We start from the raw sequence: 17,878 nt of genomic DNA, 5'->3' as shown, positions 1-17,878 counted from the left end.
AGACAAATGAGATTGATTACTAAACGCCTTCTCCTCATTTTTAGAAGATGTAATTAGACTTGCTTCAGAAGCGACCCACTTTACTTTAGCAAACAACACACACGGTTGAAGCATGTGTTAGCACAATCAAGAGACCCTGTATCAGTCTCAAACTTTTTTCTCATTTCTCTTCTCGCGTTTTGTTTATGGGTGTATTGAGAAGTGAAGATGAGGAACAGAAATATAGACAGTAGTAGATATCTGTCATCTGTTTGTTCAGTTCTTCCACACACGGGAAGAAACCTGTCACTAAGAATAATCCAACTTACAATTGTATTTCCCAAGACAATATTAGGCTTAGGAAACGACAAAGAGAAAAGACTGGGAAACTAATTATTCATGGAAGAACGATTTTCAAATTGGCAACACACAAGCGACTTTATCATTGGAACAAATGTCCATGTTCTTAGTGCGAGTATTCTTAAAATTCCAAACTGTCTTGGCAGTGTCGTTACAGGTTTAAAATTGGATTTACTGTTTTAGCTTGAATACTGTTATTGAATCGTCTCAGATGGGCTTACAATGGCATCTTGTGTGCAATTAGTGTAAGACTAATTGTAGAAACAATATGAAAAGCGCGTCCTTCATTATTATTATTATGAAAAAAGAACAATTTAATGACACTATTCTTGAAATAAATAAAGATAAATCTGTTGAGACGTTAAAAAGAATTGTGAGTACATAAACTAAAAAAATGAAATAAAGTTGTTTTGTTTACTTTATAGGTCTGAATATAATGTTTTTTTTGAGCTATTGAAAAGTACAAACGTACAATGTATTGTGGACACGTTTTTGAATTAAAAGAACATTGTATATTATCGTAATAATTAAACATCTTCCAATGTCAGCATAGAAGATTAATAATAATAAATGTCAGATTATTCTTAGTGATAAGTAAAAAAGGAAAATACTGGCTTCGTGAAGATCGTTACATTTACTTCTGTAACCATACATAATTGTATGTATTTCAGATCACATAGTGTTATCCTTGTGTTTTTCAAATCCTTGATTTATTTTAACTATTTACATTAGCCATTACACTTTGTTTTCCTTTTCACGTGAGACATGTTAAAGCAATCCTGAACAAGTAGAAGCATGCACTAAGATATATTTTAATAATTGCTATTTGCTCTCTATATGAGAGTTAAGGAAAAATTGCTAAAACAAAAAATATTACCCTGAAAAAGATTTATTGGTTTATTAGGGAAAGCATGATATTTCACATGTCTGATATTTTTCCGATATTCAGCAATTGTAAATCAAAATCGAGAAGCAGAATCATTCTTAGCGCATATAATCAGAAACAAGCGCAATGTTGGTGGTCCCTAGCTACTAAGTACTGGTACTGCCGTCTTTTCTATGTATTTATCAATACAAGATATTCCGGGATGCGTAGAGCCTCTGGCAGCTCGGGAGTTTCTACAGCTTTGGAATACACGACAGACATGTCGGTATTACTAGTCGTCAGGTCGTTAAAGATAAGGGTAAAGTTTCATCAGTTAGCGATAATTGTCGTGCGTTATAGAACTCAGTTAAAAATATTGTCAATGTAAGATTTCGTTTTTCTTTGGTGATTGACAGAAACATAAATTATCTTTTTATGTCTGAAACACAAGTTGTTTCCTTCGCATCATATAATTACAAATAACAGTAAAGTTTAAAATAAATAGGTCTCTCAACACTGCTTTAAGCGGCACACGTATGCCAGAAATCTTTTTATGTATAAATAGAAATATTTATGTATCTCAGAACTGCTGGTATGTGTATTAACACTTTTACTAATAAAGTAAAGAACAACGTTTCGACCTTTCTAGGTCATCTTCAGGTTTATTAGCGTTGTTCTCTGCTTTATCAGTAAAAGTGTTACTACCCATACTAGCCGTTTTGAGATACATTTTTACTTCAAGCAGGTTTCTCGTCATCAAGAATTAGAGATATTTATGTGTTTTCTTATGCAAAACCGCATCGGGTTATCTGCTGTGCCTTTAAAGGAAGTCGAATCCATAATATGAGTGATGCAGTCTAAAGACGTACCATTGTTCCAGCAGGGAACTAGAAATACAGTTAACAGAAAAAATGTGAACGCTATGAAATTAACCTAAATACTAACTGGTCAAAAGTTTAAGATCATACCAAAAAGAGGTCCTAAACAGGGTAGGAAATGCCCAACAAATAGTCTCAGTAGTGAGTTGCACGGCTGTCATTGGGAATAACATCTAACATTCGCTTTGGCATGGTCGTATAAGCGTTTTCAGAAGGCTGGCTGGAATGTTATTCCAAGTGGTGAAAATGGCTTCACGAAAATCATGCACTGTTTGCAATTGACGTCCATTTCTATAGACTTCCCTTGCCATCCACCTCCAAACATTTTCAATAGGATTCAGATCGGGCGAACACGCTGGATGGTTCAAAAGAATCACGTTATTCGCCATGAAAAAGTCCTTTATCCTGCTAGTATTGTGGATTGCAGCGTTGTCCTACTAAAAGATCTAGTCATTTTCACACAAGCGAGGGCCTTCGGTCAATAAGGATGCTCTGTTCAACATGCCAATGTAGCCAGCTGCTGTTTGACGTCCTTGTATAACCTGAAGCTTTATTGTTTCATGGAAGGAGAAAGCACCCCAGATCATGATCGAACCTCCTCCACTGTGGGATATCTTTATCGTACGAGTAACGTTGGAAGCCATCTGGACCATCCAGGTTAACTTTTTTTCTCATCAGAGAACAAAACTTTCGTCCACTTTTCTACGTCCTATGTTTGGTGCTTCTCGGCAAAGTTTAACCGAGTTGTTTCGTGGTGTGGAAGGAGGTGTAGTCTTTAAAGACTTTTACGGTTTTAAAGCCTTTCTCTCGTAGATGCCGTCTTAATGTTCTTGAGCTGCATTCTGCGCCTGTAAGGGCTTTAATCTGGTTCGACGATCGGCTGGTGTCTTTGCCGGACAACCCGTCGAATCCTCTTGCTCAGCGCCGGGGAAATTTTCTTATGGTGACCACTTGAAATTCTCGTTCCGTGTCCGTCAGGGTCTTTTAAGAAATTTGCAACAGCAGTTTTACTACGCCCAATCTCACCAGCGATGGCACTTTGAGAGAGACCTTGCTTCTGCAGCTCGACAATTCTGCCACGTTCAAACTCTGTCAACTTTTTAGTCTTTGTTATGTTTTTACCCAATGTAACACAGGAGATGTCAGTAGAAGATGTTGACAACGCTAATGCTTGAACACAAATGACTAAATTTCGTTACGTGTTTACCGATTAACGCTTTGTTTCAGTATGGTCTTAAACTTTTGACCAGCTAGTATTTAGGCTAATTTCATAGTGTTCACATTTTCCCTATTAAATGCTAAAAGGTTTTTTTTTTATTTTCCCTTTTCTTATTTTCATCTTTCGAAGCTCTACTCAAATAAGCGGTTGAGTCTAACAACGCAAAATGCATATTTTGCCTTTATGTTCATTGGCCTTAAGATTTTGGCCAGCAGTGTATTCTTCTTCTGCTAGTATTCTGCTAGCTCTAAAACTATAGAAATAGTTTGTAGACGAACAAAGTCACAAGTACACAAGATATAAGATAATTCAATTACATTAAGGATTTAACAGTTTTCAAAGAAAGCAGTCGAAAGTGTTGTTGAACACATAACAAACATCTATTTGTTACGTTTATTTACAAAATATAGTAAGGTGTATTTGTGGAATGTTTCACCGTGACTTTTCTGTATCCATCGCGTGAATATGGACACTTAAGACTTGGGGTACTGAAAATGTTTATCATACCCAAGAAGTTTTATAATTTGTCAACAGTTCCTGGAGATCGTAAGTGATGCTTCTCATAGCTATAGCAGAATATTGCACTGGAGCTTGGTAAATGAACAATTTAACTAAACCGTGATTACGTTTGACCAACTGTAAAGATCTGCAATGGGTGTGTTATGATGGGAGTTGTATTCTGAGACTAGACGCATAACTTATCAATAAAGCGTCTACACTTCTAAATACCCATAAATATAAAATGTTTTACATGAACACGCTGGAATTGTTTGATCAGGGTAATGTTTCATCCCACAATTATATACTATCAATGTCTGGTTTAAATCGACAATATCAACGTCTTATGTTATCCTGTAGAGATCTGAATTGTACTGACTACCCGTTGAACTAATAGTAAACCAGTCTTTCCTTTATCACTATTTGGCCAAAATTAGAAATAACAACAGAAAAATATTACATTATACGCTTATAATATAAATAGTTGAAAACATGCTTGGTAAAATAATACCAGGCCCAAAGCTGTGCTTCATAGCTGTATTAGGATAGCGATCATAGAACTAATTAAGCAGTAGGTTTTGGGATTGTTTTGGTAGTACAAAGTGTATATTAAGTGTTTCCAGCTGTTATAGTGAAGTAATACACATAAAAATTACATACAATACACTTATAAATGATATTGCTCTAAAGGCTGTTGAGTAGTTAGAGTAATTTACACACCACAAATTATATACATACATATATATCTATATATACATAACATATTGCAATACTGTTAGTTAAGTTATTCGCTGACTATATAAATGTATAATATTAAAACCAAAGATACAAATAGGTTATCGAAACAAATAATCCAGTTTTGTAATTGCTTCAAAATAGAAACGTTTATTTAAAAGTAAAAAGATGATGTGTAATAAGCGTAATGACCTTGTTATGATAAACCTGTTCTTAACTCGATGTCAGTTAATTGAGTGAAAATAGTTGTTGCTAAGAGACCACTGAATTTGTTTTTAGGGTTAGAGTTATCTATTTGTCTGCCTATATATATCTATTTATTTTCAATTATTTGTGGTATTAAGTAAAGACTTAAACAAAAAACGCATAATAATTCATTTATGGCAATTCCCTCAGCTGTGACTCCTAGTGTTCAAGCACGTAGATTAACGGAACTCTTTAACTCAGTGGTGTCTTAAACGGAAGTATTACCTATTTAATGTCATAATTGAAGACACGATCTTAATTTAACTAAATAAACCTCAGTTATTGCACATTTAATCAAAACCGAATAAGGTTTTATAAAAGGTGTTATATTACACATTATGAAAGTGTTGTATGAAAGTGTTATTCATGAAAGTGTTGTATGAAAGTGTTATTCAGTTGGAATGTAAGGTTGAAATAATAAAAGCATTTATTATAATTTTAAAAAAACAACAACTATATAACGGTTCCAAAACCAGTCTGACTTGTGTACAAAGAAGATTTTTCAAACGTTTTCCCTAACTACACGAAACACATTGTTTTTGTATTGGAAAGCTAGTACAACTAAAGTTACCGCTCTTAACAAGAAATAATAATTTGAAAATATGAACATCTGTTTTTACTGCTTACAACTAACTGTAAGACGGTGCTAATAAAGCATACATAGTAGAGAATAAATGTTTCATTACCTGTTAATCTGGGATTCTCATCGTCGTGGGTGGTCGTAAAAACTGTGGTTGTCTATTTTTTAACGTACCGTTCGTTCCCGTTCATCTCTCGACATCGAAAGTGTGAATCTAGCACGTGACATTCATGGAAACGAGCTGTTTGAAATACAAATCTACTGTTGTTATGTGATTTCTTCTCTTGCAATAGAACTAAAGAGATATACGACCACGAATATAAGAAAGTTAAAGTTGATAATGTCACGACAAGAAAGGAAGTCAGGAGTTTGCTGCGACATAAAATAGATAGTATATTTAATGGACGTCACAGAAATTGAGTGCAACAAAAATACACCTCTGTTTGACTAATTGCTTATGCCATTCGGGTATGCGCATGTTCACTTAGTCCAAGATTCAATCACATAGTTTTTTACTCCTATGTTTACTATGATCATAGATATTATCAGAACGATTATTTTAAAACTCCTGATAATAGGACAAGTCTTTTGACGTGTATGTATATTTAACTAAATAATAAATATGTAATTCATTTATAAGATTACAAATTTTTACGATCGTTAATATGGATTCTTATTTATGATATTCAATAATAATTCTAAAAAACAAATAAGCACAATTCTCAAAGTTTATTTTTTGTTTATTTTATTATAATTGCTTGGAACACATAATTACACAGCATTATATAAGCAATCAGTGATGTCGAGAAACCCACTTGTAGAGAAATATATATGCAAAAACGGCTCGTTTGGGTTGAGAAAATATTTTACATAGAAGAGCGAACAACGTTTCGACCTTCTTCGGTCATCGTCAGGTGACGATGTAAAATATTTTCTCAACCCAAACGAGCCGTTTTTGCATATAGATTATATAAGCAAGATTATTTAAAATTACGAGCACTGCATGTGACAGAAGCTCTGAATCTCGTTAAAACAGAAATACATTTATTCAACTTCAATAAGTGCAGCATCTATTGTTGTATAAATTTCACATCTAAAATGAAGATATTTCAAACTAACTGAAATTGTATGACTAACATTACTTTTCAGATTTCCTGCACAAAAAGCAAGTTAATAGTAGGGTGGCTTCAAAAAAATTTACTGATATTAACGGTGAGATCAGTTAAACTTCATTTAAGACATTCTGTTATAAAACGAAATTTTGTATATGATTTAAAGAAACGGCTTGGCCTCATGTATGTACATGTTCCGACTATAAAGGAATAATTCAAACATCAATATAATAAACTTCTCTCTTATACCTTCAAAGTTGAATTAGCCCTGTGTATTCATACTTTTTGTAGTATTATATAATTTTAATCTACGTTGAATTTTTTAACCAAAATAATTTTCCCAATAGCAACTGCAAAAATTATTTATTTTTATTTGTAATATATGTAAACAAGAGTAATAATGGAGCTAAAACCGCATCTATAACAATTATGAAAGCGCATATAAAAATAAACCCGCATATATATACATATAATAAAAAGAAAACAGTAACTTGTTTTAAAGAGTATAAAAAGGTTAAGGAGTCAGGAGCTAATATCCGGACACCTACCACTGATCTGATCAGGTAGAGGTCATGCGAGCTGAGAGGTTAAAAGGCTGTCCTTGTGTTTGTTTTTGAATTTCGCACAAAACTACTCGAGAGCTATCTGTGCTAACCGTCCCTAATTTAACAGTGTAAGACTAGAGGGAAGGCAGCTAGTCATCACCACCCACCGCCAACTCTTGGGCTACTCTTTTACCAACGAATAGTAGAATTGACCGATACATTATAACACTCCCACGGCTGAAAGGGCGAGCATGTTTGGCGCAACGGGGATGCAAACCCGCAACCCTCAGATTACGAGTCGCACGCCTTAACACGCCTGGCCATGCCGGGCCCTGTCCTTGTGAAGCGGGAATAAAGTCCGAGTCAATCCTGTGTCCGAAAACACGAAAACCTGGTACAGCAGTAAGCATATGGCATAAAACAATGATGGAAAAGTATTTATGGCAAAATTATTAAGGCCTGCGGTTCATAATTTTGAACTGTTGACCAGAAGGAAGACAGCCAATCGTCAACATTCTATCACCAACTATCCACACTAAGGGAGTAACTATCACACTTAAAACGCACACACAGTTTAAAGCGCGCAAATATTTTTTTGTGATATCACACGGATTCGAAACCAGCTTGCCAGATCTGAAGTCCAATGAAATATAAGAATAGTAAAAAAATGGGTGTATAAGAAATCCACTAAACTTTGCGCACCAGGTTTTACTAAAGAATAACAACAACTACAAAAAAAAACATTTAGTGCGGTTGATTATAGTTTGTAGTGATAGACAAACTAGACGTGTTACATTCTGCAAATGGTTTTTGTATATCAAGGCAAATGTTATTAACAGAAATAGAATAAAACCGTTAGTACACTTTGCAAAAAAAACTTGTTACGAAGGATGGCAGTGATAATGATAAAATACCTGTCGTAGAACCCATTCACCTTGATAAATTTGAAGAGATAAGTGCCAGTCGTCAGCCCTAAGTCGTGCTTAAAAACTAAAATCGACAGCAATTTAATCAATGTAATTTTTTTTTCACAATATGTGTCTTTCAAGTTCATTTTAGTAAAGGACTGATGAATTTTATGTTCATGCTTAATAAAGTACTATTACGTAAACTTTGGATTAATGAGCTTCAAAATTATTAATTTCATGGTGTCTTTTAAACTAACTGAAACTGAAGTAATTAGTTAATTAAACCCAAGGAATCTATAGTCAGATGACATAATTCCTAAACGTTTTACATAAACACATTAATCATACGTGTAAGCTCAGTGTACATTGTGGCTGGACATTTGGTGATTTTTAAGGCATACAGTCTACTCACAATCTAATCAAATCACACCACAATAAATTTTAATTATCATTTTAATAATTGTAGATGCAAGACAAACTTTAATCATGTAACAAGCTATCATTGTGTTTTCATATACTTATAGCTGAACTTTGTATATACTTCTTTCTAATCAACTGAGGATCACTTCTATCCCTAATTCATACTTCACTTTATTTGATATCTCAAATAATAAAGCAAAGTATATTTAAGTATAGTATTCTGGAATTTGTGGAACTCTTTGTATCACTGAAAAACAAAGAAAAGTAAATATAAGGGGCGTTAAACATAATAAATTTATGACACTAAACTAAATTTAAACTTAATTATTGTAGCACAGCTTAGAATGTAAAACGTCCTGGTAAACTTATGTAAGACGAGACTGTAAAACTTAAACTTCTCAACTCACGAACAACTTTGGAACACTAATACGTCATTGACACATATCAAACATACTTTCTGTTGTAAATTATATAATGTGAGCTCCATTAACCACAGGTTTACCTTTCACCAAGTAGGGATTTGAATTAGAAAGGAATCTGTAAAGCATTCACACATTCATCTGTTCAAACGAGTGAAAATTCATTCTTTACTTCGCCTGTTTGAAGTCTCCCACATACCCTTATATACTTTTTTCTTCAGACTATCACTACAAGAGATGATAAACACTTTATATGGTTACGTAATGCAGTTTTTCAGCTGGTTTAGTGGCTGTACTATATGGTAATTAGTTCTTTATATCAGATAGCTTAGGAGTATTGCGGACCCCAGTGGCTCAGCAGTATGTCTGCGGACTTACAACGCCAGAAACCGGGTTTCGATACACAGATAGCTCATTGTGTAGCTTTGTGCTAAATTCAAAACTACAACAACAACAAGTATAATAAATACATTTGTAGAGTCAGTCAATATTACCGAGTTGTTGTGTATCTAGATTGTGTCAGCAGCAACAGAAGTCAAGTGTTTTGCTGTTGGGGTAAAACAGTTGAGTAATATTAGTTATTCTGCCAGTTTCACATATTTATACTCCAAACACCATACGTATCTGATAATATTATCATCGTTGTTTTCATCATTACAGAAAAAACACAAGAACTGGAATACATTTTTATCATCAAAATATTTAGTCTGAGCGATTAGACAGAAAACAGTGGATTTTATACATAGTCTCCATTGCTGTTTTCTAAAGTAGTATTATGAAGCTGCATTTTTAGTTCATGAAGAAATACTACTTGTGTAATAAATAATCACCCTTTATATTATCTCTACCGTTTCTGTTAATTGGTCAGTATCTGATGACCTAACGACGGATCAGAACCTCACTTGTTCCATAGGCTACACCTACAGTAACACCTACACCTACTTGCAGTAGGTACTTTCCTAAGAAGCCGATACTCTGAGATAAGATAAACTATTCTACTATATTCATTCTGTGAAGGAAATAGTATTAAAACATTGAGTAGTTTACCTCCAGCTGACCTTTGTTGGCTAGAATGAAATGGTAAATTTACTGGAAGTACGACAAATTTCAGCAAATTCCTAGTTGTTTCATTGTTAACGAGAAACCAATTTTATATCTACATAAAGTTAAAAAAACATATCAGATTGTGTACAAACTGAGCTGAGTAAACCATTTCACTTTCAGACACAGAGATTTTACTATGTTAGCGGCCATAACTAACCTGTATCCAGTAAGTTTTATGTAGCTGGTCTGGCAGCACCTCTAATTAGTGCAAGATTGCTCTTGTGTATCCTTCTGTGTACATGAGCTTTAGGTGCAGAGTTCTAAATCCAGTATCCTGGTTCTTTACAGTGATATCACGTATTTTGATTTATATTAAGATGTAGATCATAAGGGTCATACTGCTGCAACAGCTGATTTTGAATCTGCAGTTCGCCTCAACTATGGCTGGTGCATATGAAAGTTGTGTAGCAGTTAAAGAAGTCACAATAGCTGTTGTTACCGGTTTTGGTGCTGTGAAGTTTTGTTTAAAGTGACTATTTCAAACCTCATCTTTACTAGTACAACTTTACTTAACGCCAGAAGATTCGTGATGACTGAATATTGTTTACTTTCCATAACTTTAAGGGAATCGTCAATGAAGATATCCTTATGGTCAGTTGCTCATACTCCAATATGCATTATCATTTAAATGGCACGAATAATCAGAACAAGATGCCCACATTTTGTTTGGTCTTCCGTGTCTTGTCTTGCGATCTGTACAGTCGATTTCCTGTAAAGTTAAACCTACAATGAAGTTATTCTACAATTCAGTTCCAATTAGCTAACTGCTTTTCATTCAGATCTATAACAATGTCCGAAGCTTCCAGGGCTACCACAAGGTGTAGTACATCTAGGTCTTGCAATGAAGCCTTCAAGAAAATTAGTTGTTTGAGTCGTTTCAGAATTCCGTCTAAATCTTCCTATTGAGAATAGTTAAAGCAAACATTTTGCATTAGCTTTCTGCTTAGGTAAAATTAGCTGAACTACTCCCAACAGTAGTAATGAATTGTCAACTGTTTACTGGCGTCATATCAGTTGGATGCTACACTGGTTATTTAGGTGTATTATCTTAGCTTAATGCTAGACATGTTGGTGAGCTTGTTAATCATTTAGTGACGTCTTCATCTAGAGGTAATGCGACTTAGCTTTCATATACCAACGTGCAGTTTGATAATATTCGTGTGTTTTCTCCATGAAGTATGAAGAAGTGCGATAGAATACTTCTATCAAGCAGGTCTATCTCTGAATATATTTTAACTATTTTTTGTTGTTAGAAAATATTTAAATTGGAGGCTGACAGCTGAAAAATACTATGGAAGCATCCCATAGAATATCATCACATACTGACTCGCTTGGATGTACAAAACGGCTTGTCCTACCGTTTCGCCCAGGAATAACGTTGCAGGACCATTAACGTGACCTGTGAATTTGTATTATCTGGGTCGTTGTTCAGCATTCTTGGCAAGAGATCTGAGGGTCAACGATGGGGGATTGGAATGCTGGATTAGACCATAGATCCATAATTGAGCTTATTTTCCCTCCATCCTCTTCTCCCCCTAAGCCAAATGCTGTTGTTTCTCTCATTTTCCAGACTAGTTTGTTGTTCTATCGTTATGCACTGAAATAAGGGAGAAATAAAAAAAAAATATTATGAACTAGAAACAAACGTTCCTAATGATTAAACTTGACACATAGCTAACCTTAATTAAATCTTTTTTCATGCTATAAATTCTACCCTATCTTTATGATTCTCTGATAATCTGAATGGGTTATGTAATTGATAGGCTTAATAACATGAGCTCTGAATGGTTAAGGTGCGTAAAGTGATGAAATTAGATAAAATAACATAAAAATAAAACTGTAGATAACTTTCTTATTCGATTGTACATATCAGCATAAGACCGTTAAAAGTAAAACTTGAACAATTAATAATTGATGACGATTCAAGATAAAACCGATCTTAAACGTAACTAATAGAGTTCATCTTAGAACTTAAAACGTGCTCTCAGGGTAGCATAGAACGAGCATATGAAAAATTAAATTAAAACTTCTCAGTTTATAAACGAGAGGTAAACTCCAACTGTACAATTTCGAAGGACCCGGCATGGCCAGGTGGGTTAAGGCGTTCGACACGTAATCTGAGGGTCGCGGGTTCGAATTCCCGTCGCACCAAACATGCTCGCCCTTTCAGCCGTGGGAGCGTTATACTGTGACGGTCAATCCCACTATTCGTTGGTAAAAGAGTAGCCCAAGAGTTGGCGATGGGTGGTGATGACTAGCTGCCTTCCCTCTGGTTTTACACTGCTAAATTACGGAAGGCTAGAGCAGATAGCCCTCGAGTATCTTTGCGCGAAATTCAAAACAAACAAACAAACAATCTCGAAGACATTACTGCAGACACAAAACTAATCAGATGCAATAGCATCTTACAATAGAAACAAAAAGGTATGACCCACTACGCTACATTTATATTTCCCTGTGGTAACCGAGTACGAGACAGACATTGAAGGCTTAATGCACCAACGTCGGTCATCTAGGACATATTGAAGCAATACAGCTAGATTAGTACTGAAAAAACTTAACAAGTTAATCACTGGTTCCTGCAACTTAACTGAAACAAACTACAAAACAGAGGGTTTACATACTCAAATAATTTTGTTAAATAAAATATGGATTATAGGAAGGTGAAGGTATGCAGGGGGATATTGTTTAGAATATGTTTTAAAGTCGCATGTTAAAAGTTTATTTTGCTTAATGGTAGCAATTAGTAAGAAAAATATAAGATATTTTTTTTAAAACTAACTGCACTGGATAATCACCGTATGAAGATGCGCAACATTGTATATTAGAATAACTTTACGTTAAAGAAAATTAGAAGACATAAAGACTGAGTTTTGAAACCTAAGTTCAACAAACCATTCATAATATGTTTAATGAAATTTCAATGTGTACGTAATTAAAAAATACAAAAAGGAAGTACTATTGTGCTATGACAACAAAACAACCAAACATTAGAGAACAATAAATTTGTAGGAGAGCAACATCAATATAATGGAGAGATTAAAAAAATATATTTTTTAAATCTAGAAGTAATCCAAGAGTTTAATAAGTGGAATATAAGTAATTCATGATGACGAGAAACCCACTGGAAGCCCCTGCTAGTACAGCGGTAAGTCTATGGATTTACAACGCTAAAATCAGGGGTTGGATTCCCTCGGTGGGCTTAGCATAGCCAGATGTGGCTTTGCTATAAGAAAACACACACCCCACTTGAAGTAAAAATGTATCTCAAGACGGTTGGTATGGGTATTAACACTTTTACCAAAATAAAGCACAGTACAACGTTTCGACCTTTTTAGATTATCCTCAGGTTATTAAAGAGAGTTTGCAACTCTCTTTGCAGGGTTAGTTTTAATACCCGTATCAGTCCTCTTGAGATACAGAAAATAAGGAAGTGTGTGTAGAGACATTCTGTCCGAAACAAATATGAGAAATAACACGTTTATATACAGAATTAATTCAGAACATTAGACAGAGCTTAACAATATAGATGTGATTAATAAGTCTGACAAACAAGAGTATAATAGTACATATTAAACCTAGAAGTTATTATAAACGAAGTGCTTTAATGCAGGAGTAATACAAAAAGCACGAGAAACAGTTATCAACATAACAAATCTCTTCAAAAAATCTGTAAGTGTTCAACTTAGCTGTAAAACTAAGTGTTCAAAATATTTGTAAAATCAGATGTTCAACTTATCTGTGAAACTAAGTGCTCCAATAATCTATGTAAAACTAAGGGTTTAAATTATCTATAATTACTTTCAGAATGACTAGAGTAAAACGACTCTTCAGTGCGTCAACAAAAATAAGCCAATTTACAGTATAATGTCCACAAAGTTTGTCGATGTTCGAAAATATCTATCGGATTGTTTTACATGTAATGTATGTAGAAAAACGTCTGTACAGTTAGTTACCTTTCAATGTGAAACAACTCTTACGACAACCGACAATTTGACCATTGAAACAAAATTAACTTATTTTAACTACAAATATAGATAAATGAAAAAAGAATGTATTTCCATTTATGTTAAACTTTATGACTTCTTACCTCCTAATATAATTCTAACATTTTTAGACACAGTATATTAACAAAAGCTAACCTCAGATAGGCCGGTATAAAAGCATAAAGTGTGCTGTAGTAAATAATATAATAAAATTCATGTTTTTACCTTACGTGTTCAGAGATAAGCGGAAGTAACAGCTTATTCTACAGTAATATAAAGAACGCTTATATAATATGCAGTTTAGTTGTATGTTTAGCTTTTTTGATTTTAAATCCCTATACGCACACACATACTATATAGAAATTAATAATACAAATACACTATATCACAGTATTCGTTATATGAATTTACTGTAAAACTCCAGTTTATCTCATGTTTCCTAACTATTCAAAACATACATACAATAACAAATGGTGACCATCTAGAACAACACTGCACATTTCTTACACAATAACACTGAGAGCTAAAATACTGGGAATCTTTTGAAGAATGCGAATAAAGAACAGTACATGTAGAAAAACACCAATAAATATTTAATGACTACAAGTGTCAATAGTCTGTCTTGGTATCATACAGTGATTTCAAAACGTTCGTTTTCTACTCCCCACTTGGCATAAAATATTCACGTGTGAAAATATACACTGTGAAATAATTTAAGAGATTTTAAGACTTGCTTGTTCATTAGAACATTTCTTAATGAGCTATAAAGAGTTTGGGGAGCCGGTTTTTAGAAATGTGTTTGATGCAAACATAAAAGAACAAGGATGTAATGAAAGTATTTAACGTAAATAATCAAGATTTTTATGATTAGACCTTCCAATACGTACAGCTGATAACATAGTATTTAATATTCCTGAAACATCTCATTCTGTTTTGTAGTGTTTTCCGTACACGCAGTTTGAAAATTGTTAGGAGCTCGGACTACGATGATAAAAAAAACCCAACAACCTGCAAATTGGAAAATTAGGAAGTGAATATAAAAACCTACGAGCTGAAATAACCCAATTAGACAGCAACTCACTGTTCTGCATGAAACATTATTCGTAGCAAAAAAAAAATCTTTAGTTTGATATATCTACATTTAGTGTCATTTGTTCGGAAGAGTATCTAGCAGTTGGTTTAAGTAGCAAGCTTTCACATTATAATTAGTGTTTTTTTATCGACATCAAATTAAGTTGTAAAGACTTTTTCCAGACTAGCAGAGTCAAAAACTAATCTTCGGCTTTTCTTTAACACGTTTTGATAGAACATTTGCTAGCGAAAAGTTTGTTTGTTTGTTTGTTGAATTTCGCGCAAAGCTACAAAAGGGCTATCTATTTTAGCCGTCTCTAATTTAGGGATTCGAACCCGCAATCCTCGGATTACGAGTCGAGCGCCTTAACCACCTGGCCACCTTAAGGAAAGTAAGCTTATTAGAAATTTGTATGCCACAATGTATGATTGCTAATTTCTTAAAACTTTAAACGATTTCTTAAAGACATTTCATCTGTAACGACACATCATTCATAAGCTTTAGTTGCTTATGCTTCACTTAAGTAATAAATGTTTCAAAAGTCTCTAGCTTATGCTTCAATTTTACCTTGAAATACAAAGTAATACAAAAATACATTTAATTTTTCTTATGACTTTTTAAAGGTTTCTAAATGTTTGGCTTGTTTGCAATATTTACTATACTACTGCATTCAGTATGTTCACAGTCTATGTGATCTGAAGTGATTTTTGTTTAACGTTTATTTGCTGATATTATGATGACATATATTCGAAGTTTGCCAGATTTCTTATAATTGTTTTAATTTTTTATTTTATTTTTAACAGCAGGTCATTAGATTTGAATCCAGTTTTGTGACTTTGTTTGCTTGTTGTCAAGCACAAATCTTCACATTGGGCTTTTTTGTGTTTTGTCTACCTCGTATATAGAAATTCGATTTGTTGCAGTATTATCCCTCAGACTTACCACTGAGTTACCGGTAGTAGGGGAACTCTCTTCATGAAGATCCAGTTCGAGTAAATATTGTACACTTATATTTAAAGTTAAAATTATTGTAGTTTTCACTTAAAGCATGGTTTTAATTCAATGAGTGTATGGCAGTTTAATGTTTTCTAATTTCAGGTTGTTTTTAAGAAAAAGCTCTTCTTATAGAATTATAAGGAGTTAAGATATTGACACATCATGGCCAAGTGGTTAAAGCGCTCGACTCGTAATCTGAGGATTGGGGCTTCGAATCCCATCGTACCAAATATGTTCGCTCTTTCAACTGTGGGGGCGTTATAATATGACGCTCAGTCCCACTATTGGTAAAAGAGTAGCCCAAGAGTTGGCGGTGCGTGGTGATGACTAGCTGCCTTCCCTCTAGATTTACACTGCTAAATTAGTAACGGCTAGCAAAGACAGCTTTCGTGTAGCTTTGCGAGAAATTCAAAAACAAACAAATCTTAACATTAGCTTTTGCATTTCTTTATATATTCACCCGTGAGTTTGATGTGTATATATAAATATATAATCAGTTACTAACTAGAACAATGGAGTATTGTTAGTTTGGCTGTAAGTGACAGAAATTTCCCATCTTTTCTGGATAAATATTTTTTTTTAGCAAATTGTACGGCTTTTGAAAATCGAGAAAGAAATGCTCATTCTCTGGTTGAAAGGGCGTAAATATAATAGGAAAACAGTTTTCATTTATAGATAATTTTCATGTGGTGCAGCATCCGTTATGGTTTATTATGCAAAAATATGTATATTATAAATTAATCGTTCATACTTCTTTAACGAAGTTTTTCCAAGAAAAACATTATTATTATATATATTTTTTAAATTAATAGAACTGCGTAGAATCACATTTAACTAACAAAATAAAATATTTCAGAAAAAAGAAGAAAGTACTAAAAACGACGAGAGATGAAAGAAATTAAATAATTTGTTTGTACACTAATCATGAAAAAGGAATTCTGTAGAAATGGTTTTAGTGCTAGTCTTGCTATCACGACTCGTTAAGAAATGGGAGGAGCCGATAAAACTTGACCACACCCCTATAGTTATAAATGGCGTAGACAACAATAGTAAACAATGTGAGCCAATAAAAAAATCCGCCGATGCTGAAAATGAATACTTATATCCAGATTTATTCTTTGTTTTGTTATACGTGACTCGTACAAGATAGATTAAATGAACTGACAATGTATAGCGTAAAAAAGTATCAAACATATCGTGTTAACATCGGCATATTGTAAAAAGTCAACAAACACAATATATCTACATCAGCATACTGTAAGATGTCAACAAATAAAACATGTTTGTTTATATTGGCATATTGCGAGAAGTCAACAAAAGCAATATATTTACATCAGCATACTCTAAGAAGTCAACAAATAAAACATGTTTGTTTATATCGATTTATTGTGAAAATCCAACAAACACAAAATGTTTAATTAAATCGGTATACTGTGAGAAGTCAAGAAACACAAAGTGTTTGTTTATATCGATATACCATGAGAAGTTAACAAAACTCTATGTCTATGTATGGACCAAGAACGCAATAAATACGTCTTACGTACCCCTTGCATGTATGAAAACGTAAATACACATCTTAAGATGTATCAGGTAAAAGTAACAAATGTATCTAACACACGATGAGTAAAAATTACATTATCCTTTTATAGTATTTTCAACATGATTCGTAGAATAATTACGAAAAGATTGTTATAAGTTTATTTTATGAGCTCACTTTTCACTTTTTCAGAAAGTTGTGGTAGCTTATGTTATGATTGTCTCACATAATGTCCAAATGTGTAGATATAAGACTGTTGGCTGAATTCTAGAATGGACTTTTGTAAGACAAAATGCTAAATTGTCTTATTATTTTGGTATATACACGCGTGCGTGAAATGTTTCGCTATAAAGTAATACCCCCCATTATTCAACTAAGAAACTTAAAAATATTAAGGTATTTGTAGTGTTTTAGACTGT

At 33.6% G+C, this 17,878-nt stretch overlaps 1 long non-coding RNA gene across 1 annotated transcript in view; it reads right to left on the bottom strand.

The window, feature by feature from the left end:
* LOC143258554 (uncharacterized) overlaps positions 1-17,878 on the bottom strand; it is a 94,964-nt gene that overhangs the window by 3,496 nt on the left and 73,590 nt on the right. Inside the window, exons 2-3 of the long non-coding RNA XR_013032353.1 lie at positions 10,026-11,465; positions 5,467-5,601 (exon numbers count right to left, since the gene is read on the bottom strand). This is a non-coding gene — a long non-coding RNA (uncharacterized LOC143258554). The remainder of the gene's footprint in view (positions 1-5,466; positions 5,602-10,025; positions 11,466-17,878) is intronic.

Source organism: Tachypleus tridentatus, chromosome 8 (assembly GCF_004210375.1).
Source record: "Tachypleus tridentatus isolate NWPU-2018 chromosome 8, ASM421037v1, whole genome shotgun sequence".
Lineage (NCBI taxonomy): Eukaryota > Metazoa > Arthropoda > Merostomata > Xiphosura > Limulidae > Tachypleus > Tachypleus tridentatus.
This window is presented reverse-complemented; position numbering and strand designations above follow the sequence as displayed.